At 26.2% G+C, this 20,124-nt stretch overlaps 1 protein-coding gene across 1 annotated transcript in view; it reads right to left on the bottom strand.

The window, feature by feature from the left end:
* The window catches only part of LOC111034158, a 59,025-nt gene extending 39,294 nt beyond the window's left edge, over nucleotides 1–19,731 (bottom strand). Inside the window, exons 1-2 of the mRNA XM_022315231.1 lie at nucleotides 19,325–19,731; nucleotides 10,602–10,664 (exon numbers count right to left, since the gene is read on the bottom strand). The gene's annotated coding sequence lies outside the window, so the exon portion shown is untranslated. The remainder of the gene's footprint in view (nucleotides 1–10,601; nucleotides 10,665–19,324) is intronic.
* Nucleotides 19,732–20,124: the final 393 nt, after the last annotated feature.

Here is a 20,124-nt window from a genome sequence, read left to right as displayed (position 1 = left end):
CTAATAAAATATTAACGACCAGACAAGATTGAAAATTGTATAGTTTTTGGACCATCTCTTTAATCCTCTAAAGTTCTTGAACTTTTAACAAGTTTATATGATAATATTTTTTAAACAAATACCTCCTTTTTAAGTTGATTTTGTTCTCACAAATATTTTATGTTTAATTTATAAAATAATAATTAGTTGATTAAAAAAAAAAAAAACATTAATATATTTGAGTAAGATAAAACAATTATAAAAATGCGCGTTGTTCAGCAAAAATATGATTGTATCAGGAAAATATAAAATATTTTCCATTAATCACACAGTTTTTATTTTTTAATAAAACATCTGTTTTTATTGTAACATCGGAAACAATATAATACATAGTATTTTTTTTTTTTAGCCGTTTTTAACTTTAGCATCGCATTGAATATAATTATTTTTCTTGTTTTTATTCTTGACACTTATTAATCCAAAAATACAATGGGTATAATAACCATATAGTAATAAATGAGTAAAGAGAGTATAAGAAATAGTTGTTAATCCTACTTAGTTGGACTTACAGATGAATCTTGTGGGTTCATAATGAACAAACTAAATATTTTTTATTGTGTATAGTGTACAAGTATTATTATTATTATTATTATTATTTTAGTAAGATTATTAATTGTTTTATATGAATAAGCCGTTATACATATATTAAATATGATAAAAAAGACAATTATTGTGTCAAAAAACGATATGGTAAAGTCGATAGAATTCAAAACGCAAGGTGTAATAATATAATATAATAAATAATAATGATAATATTATGACGTTTTGTGTTATATATCTATAACGTTACTCACGTGACGAGGTAACACGCATATCAAACTGCAGTGTACACTCGCAAATAATGGATATAGATATGACTTCGCGATATGCCAGTATATAATATTATTATGGTGATAAACTGTGTGCCTAACAAATGTCGAGATATAATATGTACGACCTAGACGTCTGGAAATAAAAATTAATCCTTATCAGCTGCTCGTCGTTATTTCTCTAAGCTATAAATGCAGCCTTAAAATCGAGCATTCGGAAAGAAAAACTCTTTCCGGCTACCTCGATTATTCGACTACCTACGTTATTTTTCATCCAAAGAACACTATTAGATTACATATTTGGTGGACCCTTAAATACATGTTGTTCAGGCTGAATCCTTTTATGTCCTTGTTAAATGACAGTCGAGCGTATCAAGAGCAGATGATGCAGATGCTGGAAGTGATTGGTCCATTTGTATTGCAAAATCACGTCGTCACGCTGACTGATCCCTACATACGATTAACCAGATTGTGCGGTCACTGGCAAGACATTCTTAGAAAACTACTGTTTTAAGGCTGCTTATGTATCTATACATAACTGTAATAAAAACATCACTTAAAATGTGCATTAATTAATTGCGTGATACTCTCGAAATGTCTGACATTCGCTTTAGCATAATACATTTCCCTGTCAGCGGTTGGCTTGTATATTTTTATTTGGGTGACTTTGGTTAGGTTTGTGAGAAAGAAGTCCGCGCCAATGATACTCCTATATGATAAATAATTTAAATTAGAAATTATGAAATTATCATTTTGTTTAATACCCTTTTTCCTATGGTATTGCTATACAGTAAGACTTATATGGTAATATTGCTATACATAATACAAACATGGAAATGCAGATGGTATATTTCTAGTGTTAATATTTACACAAACAGTTATCATGCAATAGTGCACAGACTCATATACGGCATTATCCTCCTTAGTTTCTTTGGCTTTCCCAACGATTAAATAAACAGTTATTTTATTATCATAAAGTACCTAAAAACGTTATTACATATATAAGCTCTTATCTTATATTCTGTCACTCTACCTATCTATTACTTAATTAATTTTTTACATGCACCTAGAGACTATGACATTTGTAACTTATTAATAATAATGATTGCTAAGACACACCTCACAAAATCGTAAAACTAAGTAGCAAACAACGTAACATATTATAAAATCACACACATTATGCCACTAAATTAAAATAAATTGTTATATAAGGGTATATACTACGTATATTCACACATCATATCTTTTTTGTAATCCAGCTTCTTTTTTTGTTTTAAGTATCTTATAAGAAATACAATTGATAAAGTCAACAGATAATTCCAATGAACGAAATGTCTTATAAACTAACAAACGTGCGTGCATGTTCGCTGTTTTGTTGAGTATATTATTATTATTATTTATACCATAACAATACTACCATGAAGGCATGAAAGCACGAACACACAACACATATTTGTTAGTCATTCGGTATTAAAATAATAAAATATATATCCTACTATTTTTATTATTATCCACAAACTTCTATCTGTCCTAATCATAATTTTTTTCAATAACAATAATATAAAAAATGTATTAAAATACACTTAGAGCACTTTTCGATATTTAAAAATCTCAAAATCATATAAAAACACCCATAAACAATTCTTTTTTTGGAATAAGTTCAATCTGTATAGTATATATTTTTGAACAAGAATTTAAGATTATTTGGTTCAAAATACATTGAGTTAGCAGGGGAAATTTCAATTCAGAAGAAATTCCTTGAAGGCACTATACTATCAAAAAATAGATTCATACTCGATAGTTTTTTAATTTTATAATTGTTTAAGTAGTGCAAATCCTTTCAGAGTGCTCATTGTTACACTAGATACTATTATAATGTATTAACTAGGTAAGAAAATATCGGTTAAAAATCCATTTTTCATAATAATAGTATCAAAACATGGAAATAGATTTAAATTCGTTAAAAGCTATACATTCTTATTATATCTAACAAAATATATATTATATGTTTTTAATAAATTAAATTGCTCCATACAATCCAAAAAAATCACATAACAAATTGTTTATCTAAAATAAGGTTCATATTATGAAATATATTATAACTAGGGCAAGGGACTTCATACCCATGAAAACCTTAAAATATGCATTTATTTATACCCTAAAAATAAGCGAAATCACTTAAATATGCGTTAAAAGCCAAAACATTTTTTTAATTCAGAAAAATATTTTAGAATATTGAGCGATGAATGTATTGATTTTTCAATGATGTGTGTTTTTTTATTTTTATTTTATTTTTATTTTTGTGTCTGTCATCACGGTTCGAGGCAGTAAGAGTGTTTCGATTTTCTTCAACAGAAAATTTTCTGAAGTGAATCTATTTGGTGCATTCGGTCAAAATTTAAAATTCCCCAAAGTTTTCAAAAGCGACAGGAAAAACAAACAAAAATTAAGAAAAACGGGAATTTTTACGCAAAATCGGTTTTTTTAGATTTCGATTTTGTTTTTTAGTGTTGATCTGAAAAAAATACCATAAACACATGCAATTTTTACTGAATGTTTATGACTTATGTTAGCATTTTCTATACAACATTCAATTTTCAAAATGTTTGATTCATATTGAACTATTTATAGGCATATGAAATTTTCGGTTATTATTAGTTTTTTTTTTCGATTAATGTCTACAAAAAAATATTAGCTCTTTCAAAAAAATTGAAAATATAATACAATGTCCCTATAAGTTGTTCGTACAAATTTAAAAAAAAGTTTAGAGTAAATCCACAATATTTTTTTATGAGCGTCTGAGTTTAAAATTTTGACAAAATCCTTAGAAATCAAGAAAATTTACAAATTATTTTAAGTTAGAAATTCATAAAAAATGTTCTTCTTAGATTTAAGATTTGAAAATGTAATACAAAATTCCTTAATTGTTTGTCTACCTTTACCAAAAAAAAATCATGGAAAGTCAAATTGAATTTTTATGAACGTTTAAAGTTGAAATTTTCACAGCATTCCCTAGATTTCTCAGGTAGCGATCTTTTTATTCTGGTTGTAATAATTCAAAAATAATTTTTTGTAGATACTTGAAATGTATACCATATGTTTATTTATCAATTCATACACTTGATACAATTTTTAAAAAAATTTTTCTCGTTTTCAATTTGATATTTTCAATTTTCATTCTACTTCAACTTTTTTCTATAAATGTCAATAAAATTGTATTGGTTGGGTCAAAAATCATGAAAAGGTAATACAAGACTATTGATTATATATTGTTACAATATTGGTGGAAAAATATTAAAAATACATAGGCACGCTTTTGTCTGATAATCATTTAAAATTCAAATGTTGACAACATTTCTCAAATTGAAAATTTAAAAATCATTTTGTACTTAAAAATGTATTAAATGTTCAACTTTCACAGCTAAGAATTAAAAATTTAAAACAAGGTTCCATGTAAGTATTTAATTTTGTAACCAAAAAATCGAATAATAAACATAAACACATCTTTTTTTATAGTTTTTTTTTTTTTTTTTATTTAGAACTTTTTTTTTATAGTTATTTTAAGTTCAGATTTAGGTGAAATTACATATAAACACAAAGAATAACGATTTTAGTCTCTTTGTTGTAATTCGGTTCCAAAACAAAGCCCAATTTTACATAAATATATTCAATATTTTTCCAGTATCACTGATAATTTAAGAATAATTTTATGAGTGATATTAATTCAACAGATACATTGACACATTGTATATAGAATTATATTCAGTTAAATTTTCTTTAATAATTATATAAATGAGGTATAATTAATAAAAGTATATAATTTTCATTAAATCATGAGCTATACATATTACACAATATATCAAATATCAATATAATATTATATTGAACATTTATTATAAAATAGTAATAACATTTTTCGTGATTAGCTTTTTTTAAGTGTTAGGTACCTATGTAAAAGTGTAAGAATGACGCAACATGCAACTATTTTAAAGTTGTATATAGGAAGGACATACGGAAATTACTCCATTTTATTCTTGAAAACATTCGAAACAACAACAGTATTTGAACTCATGTTACTGACACTAAGCTTAAGCCCTACTTCATAATGTATAATAGTATTACCATTGCCCAAAAAATAATAAAATTTAAAACATTTTTAAATTTAATATTTTCTCGAAATAAGTATCTAATAGTCATAAACTCATAAATGTACGAAAATTAATAAGTAAATAAATATTTGTGAAGATATGTGAATTATTATGATTACTAATAATGTAATATAATAGAAATTACTACTGAGACTAATTTATTTAACTAATTTAAATTAAACTGCACTATTTCTATACATAATAAAATTAATAATATACTTAAAATATTTATTTTATAATAACAAATTATTTATTTAAAATTTTTTTTTGTACTTGGACATAATAAGATAAATTATGATTTTATGGTATCTTTTGCGTTTATTGATAAAATCACTGGTGCAGTATCGCAATCTGAATATTGAAACTATGTTAATATAATTGTATTTAGAATTAACGCTTAAACAGAAACTTTTTACTTTTAAGCTATTATTATTAAAATAATATTGCTTATGAATAAACAACATAAGTATTAAATGAACTAAGTTATGGGTTATTTATTGGATCTACGTTTTAAACCTGTAAAAATAATTTTAACTGACTTCTGATGGACGGACAATTGCCCTGAAAACGTCAGTTTCAGTCGACGTCAACGGTAAATAATTTTTACTCACCTTACAAACGTTAAAAATCCTAAAATATACCTACCTCCCAAAAAATAAAATTGAAAACCATCATTATAAATTAATAGGTATAATTAATATCTATTGAGTACTACCGATAGTATACTGTTAACTAAAGGAATTACATTATAGGCCGATTTTCATATTTTTTTTCGCATATTTTATTAATTTGTTTCCTTATTGTTGAGTGATACAAGCATATTGAGTTGAACCACAGAGGTGACAAACAACGAAACACTCAAAGTTTGCACATAATTTAATACTTTTTTATGAGTGAACGGACACAAAACATGTGCCTGAGCATCGAATTCAAGCTACCACAGTCGGATAATGCACCTAGGTCTGATTCTCCCATAAATATGATGTTCCTACACCGGCTACACCTGCACCAAGTTTTACCACAGCCATATCATTGCGTCATATCCAATACAGCGATAATATTAATACATGCGTATTGCGTATGTTACGGTCCTGCCGTTGTGTTAGTTCCAAGAAATGCATTAAAATAATAATAATATGGTTCCTGCTTAATATATTAGGTACTCTCGACACAGTGGTTGTGACTATGAGAATAGATAATGATGGCCAGCTGTTTTGCTAATCACTATTCATTATTAGGGTGTTTATAATATTAATAGAATAATATTATTTGACCGTCGTAGTGATAGGGATAAAAAAATTATCATACTAAATAAATTAAATATAATCGTAGTTATTAATCTTTTTTTATCGAAATATAAAGGGACATATTATTATTATCACAAGCAATCTTCCACAATTTAAAATATAATTATTTGTCTAATTTTTATTCTTCTATCAAAGTCCACAACATTTCTTGTATTGATTAATGTTTTCAATAAAGTTGTAATCTAAGTAATATTTCATCATATACGATTATTTTGATCTTAAACGGATCGCCATTAATATTGTGGTTGGTATTTCTTTAGAAATCCAATTAAAATAGTTATCTGTGTTGATAATCAACTATTGTCTGCACGTCTTTGTCGGAATAAAGAAGCACGGAATTATTTCACATATTTTCAGAAGGTCTTTAATTTGTTTTTTCTTTTTATTAGTTAGAACATTTTGCAGCAAGTACAGTTTTATAGTGGGGCTGTAATTATACTGAAATTAAAACTTATTAGTGAACCCATTTTAACATGATATTAAAAAAAAAAATACTATAGTAAGTAAATTAGTTGAAAAGTAACTAATCTCTTTACTCACTGCATTAAATATTTTTCAAATAACCATTGCTATTTCTAGTAATCATCGTCTGTTTAATCTAACCCACACGGCACACATACTGAATATATCCAATAAATTAAATTACATTTTCAGTCAAAAATACTTACCATCATTTATCTATTATTTACCAAGATAAATGGTAGAATAAGAACGGAGAGTATTGAATCTAACAATCAAGTACTACCTCATTAGGCAGTGATTGATAGCTTAATGATTTAAAAGGAAAACAAAAAATATAGTTACTGGGTACTTTGTTATATTTAAATTATAACAATTATTTCACACAGTGAAAATTAATTTACACACTCGTGTATTGTATCTAATTTTCCAATCTCAAAAAATGGCACTATTATTCATACATTCTCAAATTCAGTTATTTTAATAACTGTTATCTCATGTTTCATTCCTATTTTTAATTTTTGTTGGTTATTAGGTACTTAACAACTTTATATGTACCGATAGTGCATGCCTAGTGCCTACTATAGTGATAATACTACTATGTACTACTGTCGAACTCGAATCAATTCAATGTCTCGGTTAATATGCAATATATAATTGAACTATTACTAATACTCACATTCAAAAAATCATATATTTATAAAATGTATCATATTTCGTGATAACATAACACAAAAGTCTAAAGTGCTGATTTAAATATCAATGTTGTTTAATTATTTAAATTGTTATTCATACCCAAGTATAAGAAATAAACTCAACTTCAGATGTGTGTAAGGTTAGAGTGTAGGTTAGTAACGTATAATATACTCAAAATATATAAATATACTGAAGCAGTAATCTCTGCATAATATAGAAAACAAACTATTCAAATTGAAAATATATGAAATGACAGAATACCAACGATGTTTTCCAATGTTGCATTTGTATTTAAATGTAACGAGGATGAAAGTCGAGAAACTGTTGCGCACCGTATACAGGTGAAATCTGCTATGCGGTGGTTGCTAAAAGTCACAAGCAGGCATGCATATCGATTGCCGGAACACGGAAGATAATAAAACTTGTAGGTGGCGTACGACGGTCAATCGATTATGTGCATTGGCAGTTGAGTGGAGGCCAAAAGGACATAGGGTAATCTATCTGACTATATTTATAGTTAAATGTTTTGTAAATGCATAATTAAAAAAAAGCTTACAACATAACAATGTGAATACAATATAAACTTATAGACACATGGTTATATACCTAAATTACAAGTACTGGCCACTAGGTATAAGTACTACTGTATTAAAATATTTTTTATTATGACTTAAATATTGGATGCTAATGTAATAGACCTCAATAAGTCCGGAACAAAGAAAATATTGTTATATTGTTGTGTCTAAAGCTTAGATCTTTTTTAACTAAAAAAGTCCAGCTCAAGTAAAAATTAAATTAATTTTATTTTTAATTTATAAACATTATACATTTTAAATTACTTTTTTCCCATAAATATAATATACCAAAAGTTATACTTTATATTATTATATTTACTTGTAGATAATCAATTATTTTATTTTATGTAAATATTATGAACTTTAAAATAATCATGAAATTCATGATTGGTAAAATCCAAATCTAAACAGAAGAGAAAAAAATTAATTAATCGTCTCCGAATAGCCATAAAAGCAATTAAGGTTAACACAACTAATAGCCAATGAGGAATTTCTCCAAAGCACAACCTGTGAGCTTATGTTGACAGTTGTATATATACAAATAGAGTGATATCAATGATACATCAAAGACCACAACAAATATAACATCCCACCCAACATAAACCAAATATTAGAAGTTATGAATGAACATCAAAACATCACAAATATAACCTCCATAAAAGAAACTAACTTATATAATAACATAAATTTAGCAAAAGTTGCTGTACAATAATATTACTGTATGTATTTGTATATTTAATAAACTTAACTATGAATTTATGATTATTATATTATTATGATTGTTACCATTAATACCTAGCCAACTTTTATGTTATGTAATATGATTTAAAATCAAAAATGAATTATGTTTTCAAGTTCAATAAAGAAAAATAATCATATATAATGCGTCATACATTTTATTCTAAATTAATTTTCATGGAATTTAGTAAAAGTATAAAGGTATTTATTTATATCACTGTACTTTTTGTCTTGTAAAATATAAACTCACGTAAATATTCAATCTACTTAATAAAACATAACTTTAAAATGTATCTTTTGATCTTATTCGAGTAACATAACAACTTAAGGTTCAGGTTTAAATAATGTATGTTATAAGATTGGTATTATAAAGTAATAATAATAGTTTTGGGAATAATAATGCTTTTTATAAATTGTTATATTTATATTTGTATTAACATATATTTATTTTACTGTATTGATGTTGTGTGTGAAATTAGTGTAATGGTTAGTAGCTATACGATGAATAAATAAATAAATAAAATATAAATAGATCGTTATTAAAATGAATAGATCCATGAGCTTTGAATCAATTTTTTAAAGGATTTTTAAGGATTTAAAAAAAAAAAATTACTTATAGGAGAAAATAATGTTCTGACTATTAATACATTTTAAAAATATGGTTCAAAAGCAGTTTACAGTAAAAAATTTAATTAATATACCTAACCTTTTTTTTATCACTTGGTCTGAACTTGAAATATCTATTATACAATAGTTACACGATATTAGATAAAAAAAAAAACCATAAATAGATGAACTTTTATCGAGACTGAATAAATTATTATTAATGTACATATTAATTGTGGCATTGTAATGAATAGGTTTCTACGATATGACAAATGTAGTTCGTTAATCTTTTGTCGTATTATGAATACATATGACAGAGCAAGAACGTTTCTATCTTATGCATCAGTTCAGATTAAAATTCTCTTATTACAAATCTGAAAATGTATAATCTACAATAGGTAATTTATCTTATAGAATATTTAAGGATCAATAATATTTCAGGATTAAGCTGTTCAACATAATATATAGTATAACGTAGTAGGTATGAAAAAACATTTTAAAAATTCTGCAAAAGAATCAACAATTCTGTAATATAAATAAATAAAATAAATACTATTTAGTCATTTTATTTGTTTATTTTCATTTTTTAGATACCTAATAATTACTCTACTTTGTGTTGTTGTTTGTTTTCTAAATATCATCTACACCAAAAGTATACCACATGTAATAATAATAATAATTCTATTATACATTTGGTAAATGTAAGACCTGTGTAATTCTAAGATTGCATATATTAATTGTATATAACTAATACATTTTTTCACAGTTATGATGTATTTTGATGGATTCACTTTCAACTTTATATAGTTGTGTACTGTGTCCTACATTTTTAATTACATAAAGTATTCAAATTGTAATTTAATTCAGAACACGCATTTAAATATCAATATTTTATAAATATTGAATGTTGAAAGAATAATTTGTTTAGAATAAGTAGATTAGTAGACTAGTAGATACCTAAGTATTAACAATGTTGATGTAAGGAAAAGCGCATAACAAATATCACCTCTTGAAACTTCACTTATCTTACAAGAAATATAAATGCTATGAATATAAGAAAACTATTCGTTCCACTTTCAATATTTAAACATCAACATATTAAAAAAATGCATCCACTTCAGATTATGAAATTAAAAAAATGTCATGCAAGAATCAAAAGTGTTATCATACCTATAGGTACATAATATTTTGTAATTTATAAATTTCATTTATTTTATCACTTACCATGCACATTGGTGTTTTTCAAATAACTCGAGTTGATTAAAGGTTAACAAGTTTCGTTATCGCCTAAAACAAATAACAGATTATGTAAAAAATAAATATTTTATCAGACCTATATATTTTTCTTCACAAAATATTTTAACACATAAATGAGTACTAACAAACGTAATATTTATAAAATTATAAAATATTGATAATTTGTGTAAAATATAAATGTAATATACAACTATATCTTCAGGTATATCATGAATAGGTGACTTCCTCAATCATATAGTACATATTATGTATTGTACATTTGTACTCTAATTGTTTAATACGCTAAATAATTATACAGATTATTTTATATTTTATTCATAAAATACTTTTATTATATATCCTATCAGACTCAGGCAGTTAATTTATTTGGTGAGATTTATTAATTTGCCTTCTTTATGTTTACTATTAATTATGACATTTATATTATCATTACTTTCCTTGTAACCACCAAACAATTAAATTAACATCAATATTTTACATTTTTATTTTACCATTTACATAAAAATTGTACGAGTGAAGAAAGTTAATCTTAAGGTGACAAATTCAATTTTGATTATCGTATTATTATTTTTTTTTAGTTGTGACTTATATTCTTAAATAAATAGACCCTTCCAATGTTTGTTTCCATTTCCATCCTTACCCATTTAGTATTTACCCAAGGTATACGGATTTCGAACAGGAAATTCTACTGTTGAGTCTTTGAGAGTACCATTGTATTCACATAATAATAATTAGATAGTTTAGATTTCAAACTTCAGGTGAACAAAGGGCGCGATTTTTAGCGACTTATAGAAATCGTTTGATACAGATGACATGGCCTTCTACTCAACTACTTAAGTATAGCTCGAAACTCATATCATTGAAAAACTTCTTCTGTTTTGTATAAACTCCTGCACTTCCTCCAAAACTGAATTTTTAAGATTAAATGAATCAGCTCCTGATACCTGTGAGATTTTTTCCTACATTTCTCAATTAAGCCATCTAAGTCTTCTCTTCAACCATTTTACTTACTCGATCGAAAGTGGGTGATCGAGGAAAAAATGATTTTATTCACCGACAAAATTAGATCTTCACGAAAGTTGCTTCACGTGCTATTTATTAAGCGTCTAACCTTACCATGGTAAAATTCAATGTAATGTCTTTCATCAGAATTGTATGCTCATTTCAGTATAATTACTTCTTAAATGATACTTTACTTCGACAAACGACCTACATCAATGACCTAGGAATCATCATAATTTCTTCTCCACATTTTGATAAGCAGATAAACACTACTGGTTGTATATCTTTCAAAGAATTTAGTTTCACCAAGCCAATTATCCAAACGTTTGGATACCTCTGCTACCTGCTCTTAAACATTCAGCTTTGGTTTGATCCATTTTTGAATACAGTGAAGTAGTTTTACAATCATATCTTGCGAAGAAAAAAATAAATTAAGATCACAGTGTGACGAAAACAAATGTTCGCCTTAAGTCCCTTTGGTTTTTAAAATAGAGCATCCTCCTCATGATTATTTCCTTATCTGTATCTTTACAACGTTGGAAATCATCAGCTATTCACTGTACTTACTCATACAACTGAATATGGATACAATAATTATCCTATTCATACAATATGTCTAGCAAACTATTCAGATAATTTATATTAAACTTTAATTAGGTTCTTGGTCATTCTTTTCATATTTTTAGATATTTAATTTATTAATATTAAACACATCTGTTATACTTTAACTTCTAAAGTAGGTTTTGTATTTCCTATAAGCGCCTTATCAAGATTTCCATCTAGCGTTAATTACAAAAATAAATAATAAATAATTGAAAAATTTGGGCAATCGGTACGTTGTAATTAACTAATTTTGACTGCATAATTTAGTTGAGAACACACCTAAGTTTGCACAACAATATAGTTGAAAAGGTTTCTTAAAAATGCAGGTTATTTATTATTATCCCTCATCTTTTCAAATACATATATTACTGTAAAAGTGTATTATTTTTTTTATCCCTGAGCTATAATAATTTAATTTACCTAATATAAATTGATAATATAATAAGAACTTTTATTCTACCGTATTCAATTTTTTTGACTTATGATTATTATTTAACCCTACAATCATATGAATTGTAGAACAGTTCATGGTAAAGCGAAGTAAATATATCATCATCAATTAAAATTTAAATATTTTTTTCAACTGAAATTATTTATTTCCTTATAATGAATCTAAGTATATTATATATTTTTTAAAAAACGAATATTTTCTTTTTTTTAATTATATAATAGTATTGTAATCCTCGCGAGAAAACATATTAAATAGTTAAATAGTTACATATATTGTAAAAGTGTTAACCATTTATTTTTTTGGGGACCGATTATTTTAATATTACGAAAAATGCTTATAACCAGAGTACTCAAATAAACTATAATAATACTATATTATGTAATTAATAACATTAGTTATACAAAAGTATGCTAAAAAATTGAGTTAAAATCATAACTCAATGTATGTTATTTAGAAAAAATATTACATAATATATCTTAAAATATTAATTTAAAAAATATGAAATTAGCTGTTAATATCTCAACCGTATTTAATGGAATATTATGATAATTATAAATATTTTTTAAAATATAAATACTGACATGTTATTTTTTTACACAAATAAAAGCTCGAAACTTTATATTATTATAAAGTTTATTTCATACGTATATGGTCTATATAACATGGGACGATTACTTAGATACGTCTTTATATCTCAGAATAATAAATAATTTCTATGGGACTTTTATAATAATATAAAAAGAATGCTGCTGCCAAAATGGTTTGAAATAAACTAGGATATTAATTCCACTCACTGTATAAATGTATATAAATTTATTTTATTTAATATTAAGAATCTTGAAAGTATTATGTTTGTATATTAATAATATAGGTTATTTTATTTATATAAATCAGAACTCAAACTAATTGACTTGAATACATCCCTATATTGTAATAGCATATAGAAATGTGTAAATGTGAAAATCGTATATTTATATTTTTATACATATTTAATTCTATATGAACATGTTGATAAAGTATTGATATCATTATTATGAACAATCATTATTTGTGTAATATTATATTTTATTTATTTTTAATTTTTAATCTATAGTGCATAAACATTTTGGAGACTAAAAATAATATATAATGATAACAAATATATTTATATCATCACAATAACGCACGATTATTTATTATATGATACTATCTTCAACATCTTTATTAAAATGTTTATCCATAACCATTATCCTTATTTCAAATCTAAAAATACAATAAATACTTATAACAGGCGTATAAAATATACTGCATAGCTTTTAATAATACTTATATGAAACGATAAACTAGTAATCGTCAACCATATTTTCTTATTATAAAAAGTAAAAATATATGCGATCCTGTACTATTTCAATGTCCATATTCAGAAAATTGTTTTATTATATATGTATAAATAATTATATTATATAGGTTGTAGGTAGTTTTATTCTAATTATAAATATTAAAATTGACAGCATTCATCGCTATAAATTAACAATGTATCTATCTATACAAGTATACAACAAATAAATCACTAAAATATATTGATTTCCGATTGGTGTCTAATAACGTTCATTATTATGTTACTTTGAATAATCTAGATGAAAACAATACTTCATTGTACTTATATTTTAATGTTTAATACAATATAATAACGAATTTTAGTCTAATTAAATTAAATAATGTTAAGAACAAAAATCCTTGTTCCCAAAAAACTATTAAACTATGACGTATCTAAGCACCAAGTTTTGTATTTTACTCAACATCTTTAACATCGTATTTCATTTTATTTATTTCAATGAATAAGAAGTATGCCTAAGGGAATACCCTGGAAGATAACCACTTACGAAACAATGCTGAAAATCTTTGTATTGAAACAAAATCTAGATTTCATTCGAAGTAATAAAAATAGAAAAACAAAACTTTTTATTTGAACGGAATAGAAAAATAATCAAGAATACTATAACACGTGACTTCTCATACAATATAAGATGATGTAAGTATAAGTCATATAGGTATAGGGACATTTTAATTTCCAATTATTTATTAGTTTATAGTAAATTAATTATTCAAATAAATATATTAATAAATGCAGCTAATAATTTTAAATATAATTTGTTACCAGTAATGAATAGGCAATACCTAAAAATATAATATCATACATTTTTCTAATTGTGTTCGTATTATTTGAATTTTTTATTTAAAAATAAAATTGATGGTGAATTGATATCCTTGATTTAGGGTTTGAAGAGTGGACTATTTTAAAAGAAATGCACTTAAATGTATCTTAATACACATATCTTTTTTTTTTTTTTTATTAATTGTTAATGGCATCAACTGCGAGGTTATTAGCCGGTACACATATCTTATATACACTTTTCTATTAAAACATTAGATTTTAGAATATATAATAGAATTTGAATAAATTAATATTAAGTATATAATGCTATATATGTATACTGTACATAATAATTAGAAGTATAAATGTGTACATTATACCTAGAGGCTAGAACATCTATTATTTAAGTATCCAACATAAAGTGCAAAATAATTTAGTCATTTTAAATTTTAATAAAATGTATTTCAAATATACTACAATTAACAATTATTGTATTCGAATAATTATTTAACAGTGAACATTATAATCATTAACTATAAATATTTTCTTAAATTTATTGTTTATTGTACCTTTTTGTTTTTGAAATAAGTTTATATTCAACTCAATTTTATAATATATTACATAAAAATATTTTTATGCAATAAAAAGAGCTGTAAACATTTTCAGTGATAATACACACAATCCACTTAACTTTTGCAAACCAAATAATACAAAAACCTCTTTGGTTCAAATCACGTTATAACGAATGTCAGATTCAAATAAAAGTTTTTCCACGAATTGTAAGCGGAACCAAAGTTTATTTTTATTTCAATAAATCGATCTTCTTAGTTGTTTATTTGTTGAGCTTGAAATATTAGTGATAACAAACTTCATACTATTTTAAGAGTTTTGAATGAAATATAATTTTATTAAATTGAGTGATATTTGAATAACATCAATACAGTTAAACTGCATTATTAAATAAATAATTAGTTAAATGTAAGTAAAGACAAGTTTAACTACATAACACAGTATTATCGTACAGTTAAATAGCTTATTTTTTAATAACATTTATCCATCTTTGGTATTGAACAATGAGTACATAATGTACTATATGAATATAATACTCATATTCTAAATTTCGAGATTTTCCAATAACAAAGTTGAGTTTTTTCAGATATTTCAAATGTAACTTAACTATTTATTAATATTCATTCATAACAAACTATTTCAGTTCAGTGTTTTGTTATATCAAAATAATACAATGCGATGTTACGACTACCTATATATGAAGTATAATACTGTATTAATTGTAGTTTCAATTTATTTAAAACAAAAAATATTATTTATTATATTTAATTCATAAAACAATGCTTCTTTTATTGTTTAAAGTTATAACAATAAAAGTGTAATAACTTAAGTTTAATGAATATTGACTTAAATACGAGTTTATAATAACTTTATAGACTGCACCGTTTTAATTTAAAGCATGTTTTATATTTAACTGCACAAACGGTGCTAAATTAAAGCAACAATAAACAAACAAAACATACATGAAAAAAATGTTATAATATATCTTCAATATAAATTATAAACCTAATGTATACCAATCAAATCTATTATTACCCATAAAAGTGAAAAATGTATAATTCGTAAAAAAAACATAACGATTTTCATCTCCTTTATACAATAATATACAATTAATACTCGTTTATATAAATATTGAACTACTTAAACTACTTATTTATTTTATGTTTAAAAATATTTGGTATTTATAATTCTATTAATGCATAATTAAACTATACTATACAACTATTTGTATTTATATTAAATTTTGTTTTAAGATTGAATTATGCTACTCCTCAATCATTAACAATGAATATTTATTATCTTTTAATAAAGGTATATTTTAGAACGGATAGAATCATTTTATAAAAGCTTTTTTCGTGAACTACCTCACTCATGTAAGAATTTTGGACAGTAGATATTTATTGAAGTTTCAAAAATCAGACGAAAATCTACAATAGCTTTAATATCAAATGATAGGGATATTAAATATCAAACAAATAGTGACCGTAATATTTTTACATTAGAAGCCTTAGAAATTCTCAAAACCATCCAAAGCACTCAACTTAACGATGATAAGAAATATTTAATGATATCCGGTTCCGTAATAGTTCTCATCAGGATATACAAATTCCTATACAATTAAAAAAAAAACAACCAATAATTATCGTTCAAACAATCAATGAAATAAACGATCGCAAACATAGAATATCTTTTGAAAGGATTCCTAGACATTTAGTCATAATAGAAAATTAAGACGCTAACCAAAAAGCCAAATAAAGTACTGTTAACCATTTAGCTGATTAATGCCTCTGTAAAGAAAACCACGATTCATAAAATTAAATACAATAGATCCAATCACATTATTGAATGAAAAAACTAATAGTTTAATTAACAAAGTAATACATTTAAAGATATCAAATGGCTTATACTACCTGGGCACCCAAATCCCAAATCAATCATAATATTCAAAAAATACGTGGTTAAAATCAATCGACTTAAAATACCTAGGTGACACTCTCCTCACACACGAACACCTCGTGGCCGAGGAAGGTTCACTTCTATGACAGTCTGCCGTACACTCATCATAGTCAAACACATACTTCATTGATGCCGACGATATACCGAAATAAAACACTATAACTTTCAGTAACTCCACATGAAAATCTCGCACCTTCAACAAAATCGTAGTAAATAGCTAATAACTCATCAATTAATATTATACAACTAATCTCCGCCAACTATTTTAGTATAATTTGAAATAGTTTAGATATTATAATTGTATCGGCTAACACTATGACCTCTTCGTTAGTGTCTAAAAATATTTTAAAAAACTTAAAGATATTATGGATGTAAAATATACCCTGTTAAATAAAATGTGTTTAGTTATTAAACCGGTACAAAATATATTTACGGGGATCTGATTTGAAGTATTAAATAAAACAAGTAATGTGTGTGTGTATGTTTTTTACATGTCTTCTATTTTTGTATTTATTGCATTTTTATTTTATTTGTTATAATGAGCCCTATTGGAACCTTAATTTTTATTTTATAACCTATCATGTGTTAAAGTGTAATGATTAAAAAATAACACATGAAAAGTTTTTGAAAAATTTGCTGCTGGAATTTCATTACCTCTAAAAACCTCCCATTGCATCCAATTTATATGCTAAAAAAAACGTGTGATTATAATTATAGTATTGAATATAAAGCGTAAAAATCGGATGTACCTATAGGCTATAACGATACATTTTTTTTCTGAATTGATCAAAGTATAAATGAAAATTCAATTCTACAACATTACGCATTTAATAGCTATTATTATTTTTTACTAATAAGTTCCTACCTTTCTGGCGATTTCATATTATTACATTGAATGCGGATAGTGTCTATATGGCATGTCCATAAAATACTATACCCATACAAGGGATTGTTATGATTTACCAAATGGCTGCCGTTATTATAGTATAACTTTGAAGTGCTACAATACTATCCGTTAAATAAAACACTTCATTTTTATAATATAACTTTAATCTTAATTTATATTTTATATGGAATCAAAGGTTCACAACATTTATTTAGTTATGATAATTTATTTTTAAAAGACTATATTGTATTCAAGTTTTATCAAAAAATGAACAGCATTGTTTTTTTTTCAATGTATATTTACTTTATAATTGAAATGAAAAACTAGTCATTACTTTAAGGACTCATGTTATTGTTGATATTGTAAGAAAGACATATTGTAAAAAATAAGTATATCCTCGTGAAATGTACAATCCTATATGAAATACTCGAGAGCTAGAAGAAACTAAGTTCGTGTTTATTGGAAACCTGAAATTGCACTCATGTTAATTGAATTAGATTCACCGAGTTAGAATAGTTATATGACATCATAAAAACCAAGCCAATTTATTGTAAAATATTACCTCAATTCAATTGTATAATATATATATATATATATAGATAGATAGGTTAAGTCTAAGGTATACATTTTGAATCCAAGTATTTGAAAACCTAATGGAAGACAATATATTATAATTCTTTAATGCTTATTTTTTTAATGAAATACCAAAGTTATATTTACAGTGATTAATACATTTTACCGTGATGCTGATAAAGTATACACCTATATAGAGAAAAAAAATAGATATTAAATTAGATGTTTCCATATTAGTATGTATATTAATATTATAGAAGACTTGTTTTCTCGTTTCGTGTATATCAAAGAGCTCTTTGACAGAACCTATAATAATAGTCAAGTTAATAATATAGTAATACATATTATGTTTATTCAGTTTTGTTACATGAGGCTGTTCTATGACTATCGGTATAATTATTATGCATTACAAAATAAACACTAGAGTTAAGAGAATGTTTACTAAGATTTGAAGATGATATATTTAGACATATAACAAAAAAATGTACTACGACTACAATGACTACGATACGTACCAACGGACAAAGTTATAAAAGCAAACGATTAAAAATTATTAGACAAAAAAAAAACGCGACGGCGACGGAACAATCTCGCGGTGTTTTCGACCGGAATAGAGTGGCGGCGGCGACAAGTGTCGGAGTCGTTGGGGTTTGAGCGGCGCGGAGGCGACGGCGTGGCGGGAAAAAAAAAAGCGAAAAAAATTTTTTTTTTATTCTCGAAAAAAAATCTACGTCGAGTGCAAATGTCGGTCGGTTCGGCGGGTGGTGGCCGGCCCGGTGTGGGATGGGGGGCGGTCACTCACGTGCGTTCTAAGCGTGTTCGCGCGCCGGACGGTAGCGAGCGAGTGACGGGCCGCGGGCGCCGACGACTGCCGTTAGTATACTGTTGCGGAGCGTACACGCACTATCAGAGTGATGGTATTACTATATACGCGATGTACGTGTAAACGCGGCGGCGGCGGCGAGATAAACCTATGCGGCGCAGCGGTTTCGACGGTTCCGGGCTGCGCTCGTGGGCATCGTATACCTTTTTACGTGTGCTGGTGCGCGCGAGCGTATACGCAGAGTTCAACACCGTATTCCGAGTGAAGCGGCGCCGTGGCCACTGGGTTCGTGGCCATCGGTGGCGGTGGCGAGCGGTCGGTGAACGGGGAGGGGGGACGTGTCACGGCGACGGCCACGACGCGCGCGCAATTATTATATCCGCGCGCCGCCGCCGTCGCTCAGCCCTGGCTACGGCATCAAACAAGTGGTTCGCGCAACAGTGTGCGCGACGCGCGACCACCGACCCGTAACCCAGTGTTATGTTGTGTTTA

Source organism: Myzus persicae, unplaced genomic scaffold (genome assembly GCF_001856785.1).
Source record: "Myzus persicae strain clone G006 unplaced genomic scaffold, MPER_G0061.0, whole genome shotgun sequence".
NCBI lineage: Eukaryota > Metazoa > Arthropoda > Insecta > Hemiptera > Aphididae > Myzus > Myzus persicae.
The sequence above is the reverse complement of the archived record's forward strand: the minus strand, read 5'-3'. Positions and strand labels throughout refer to the sequence as shown.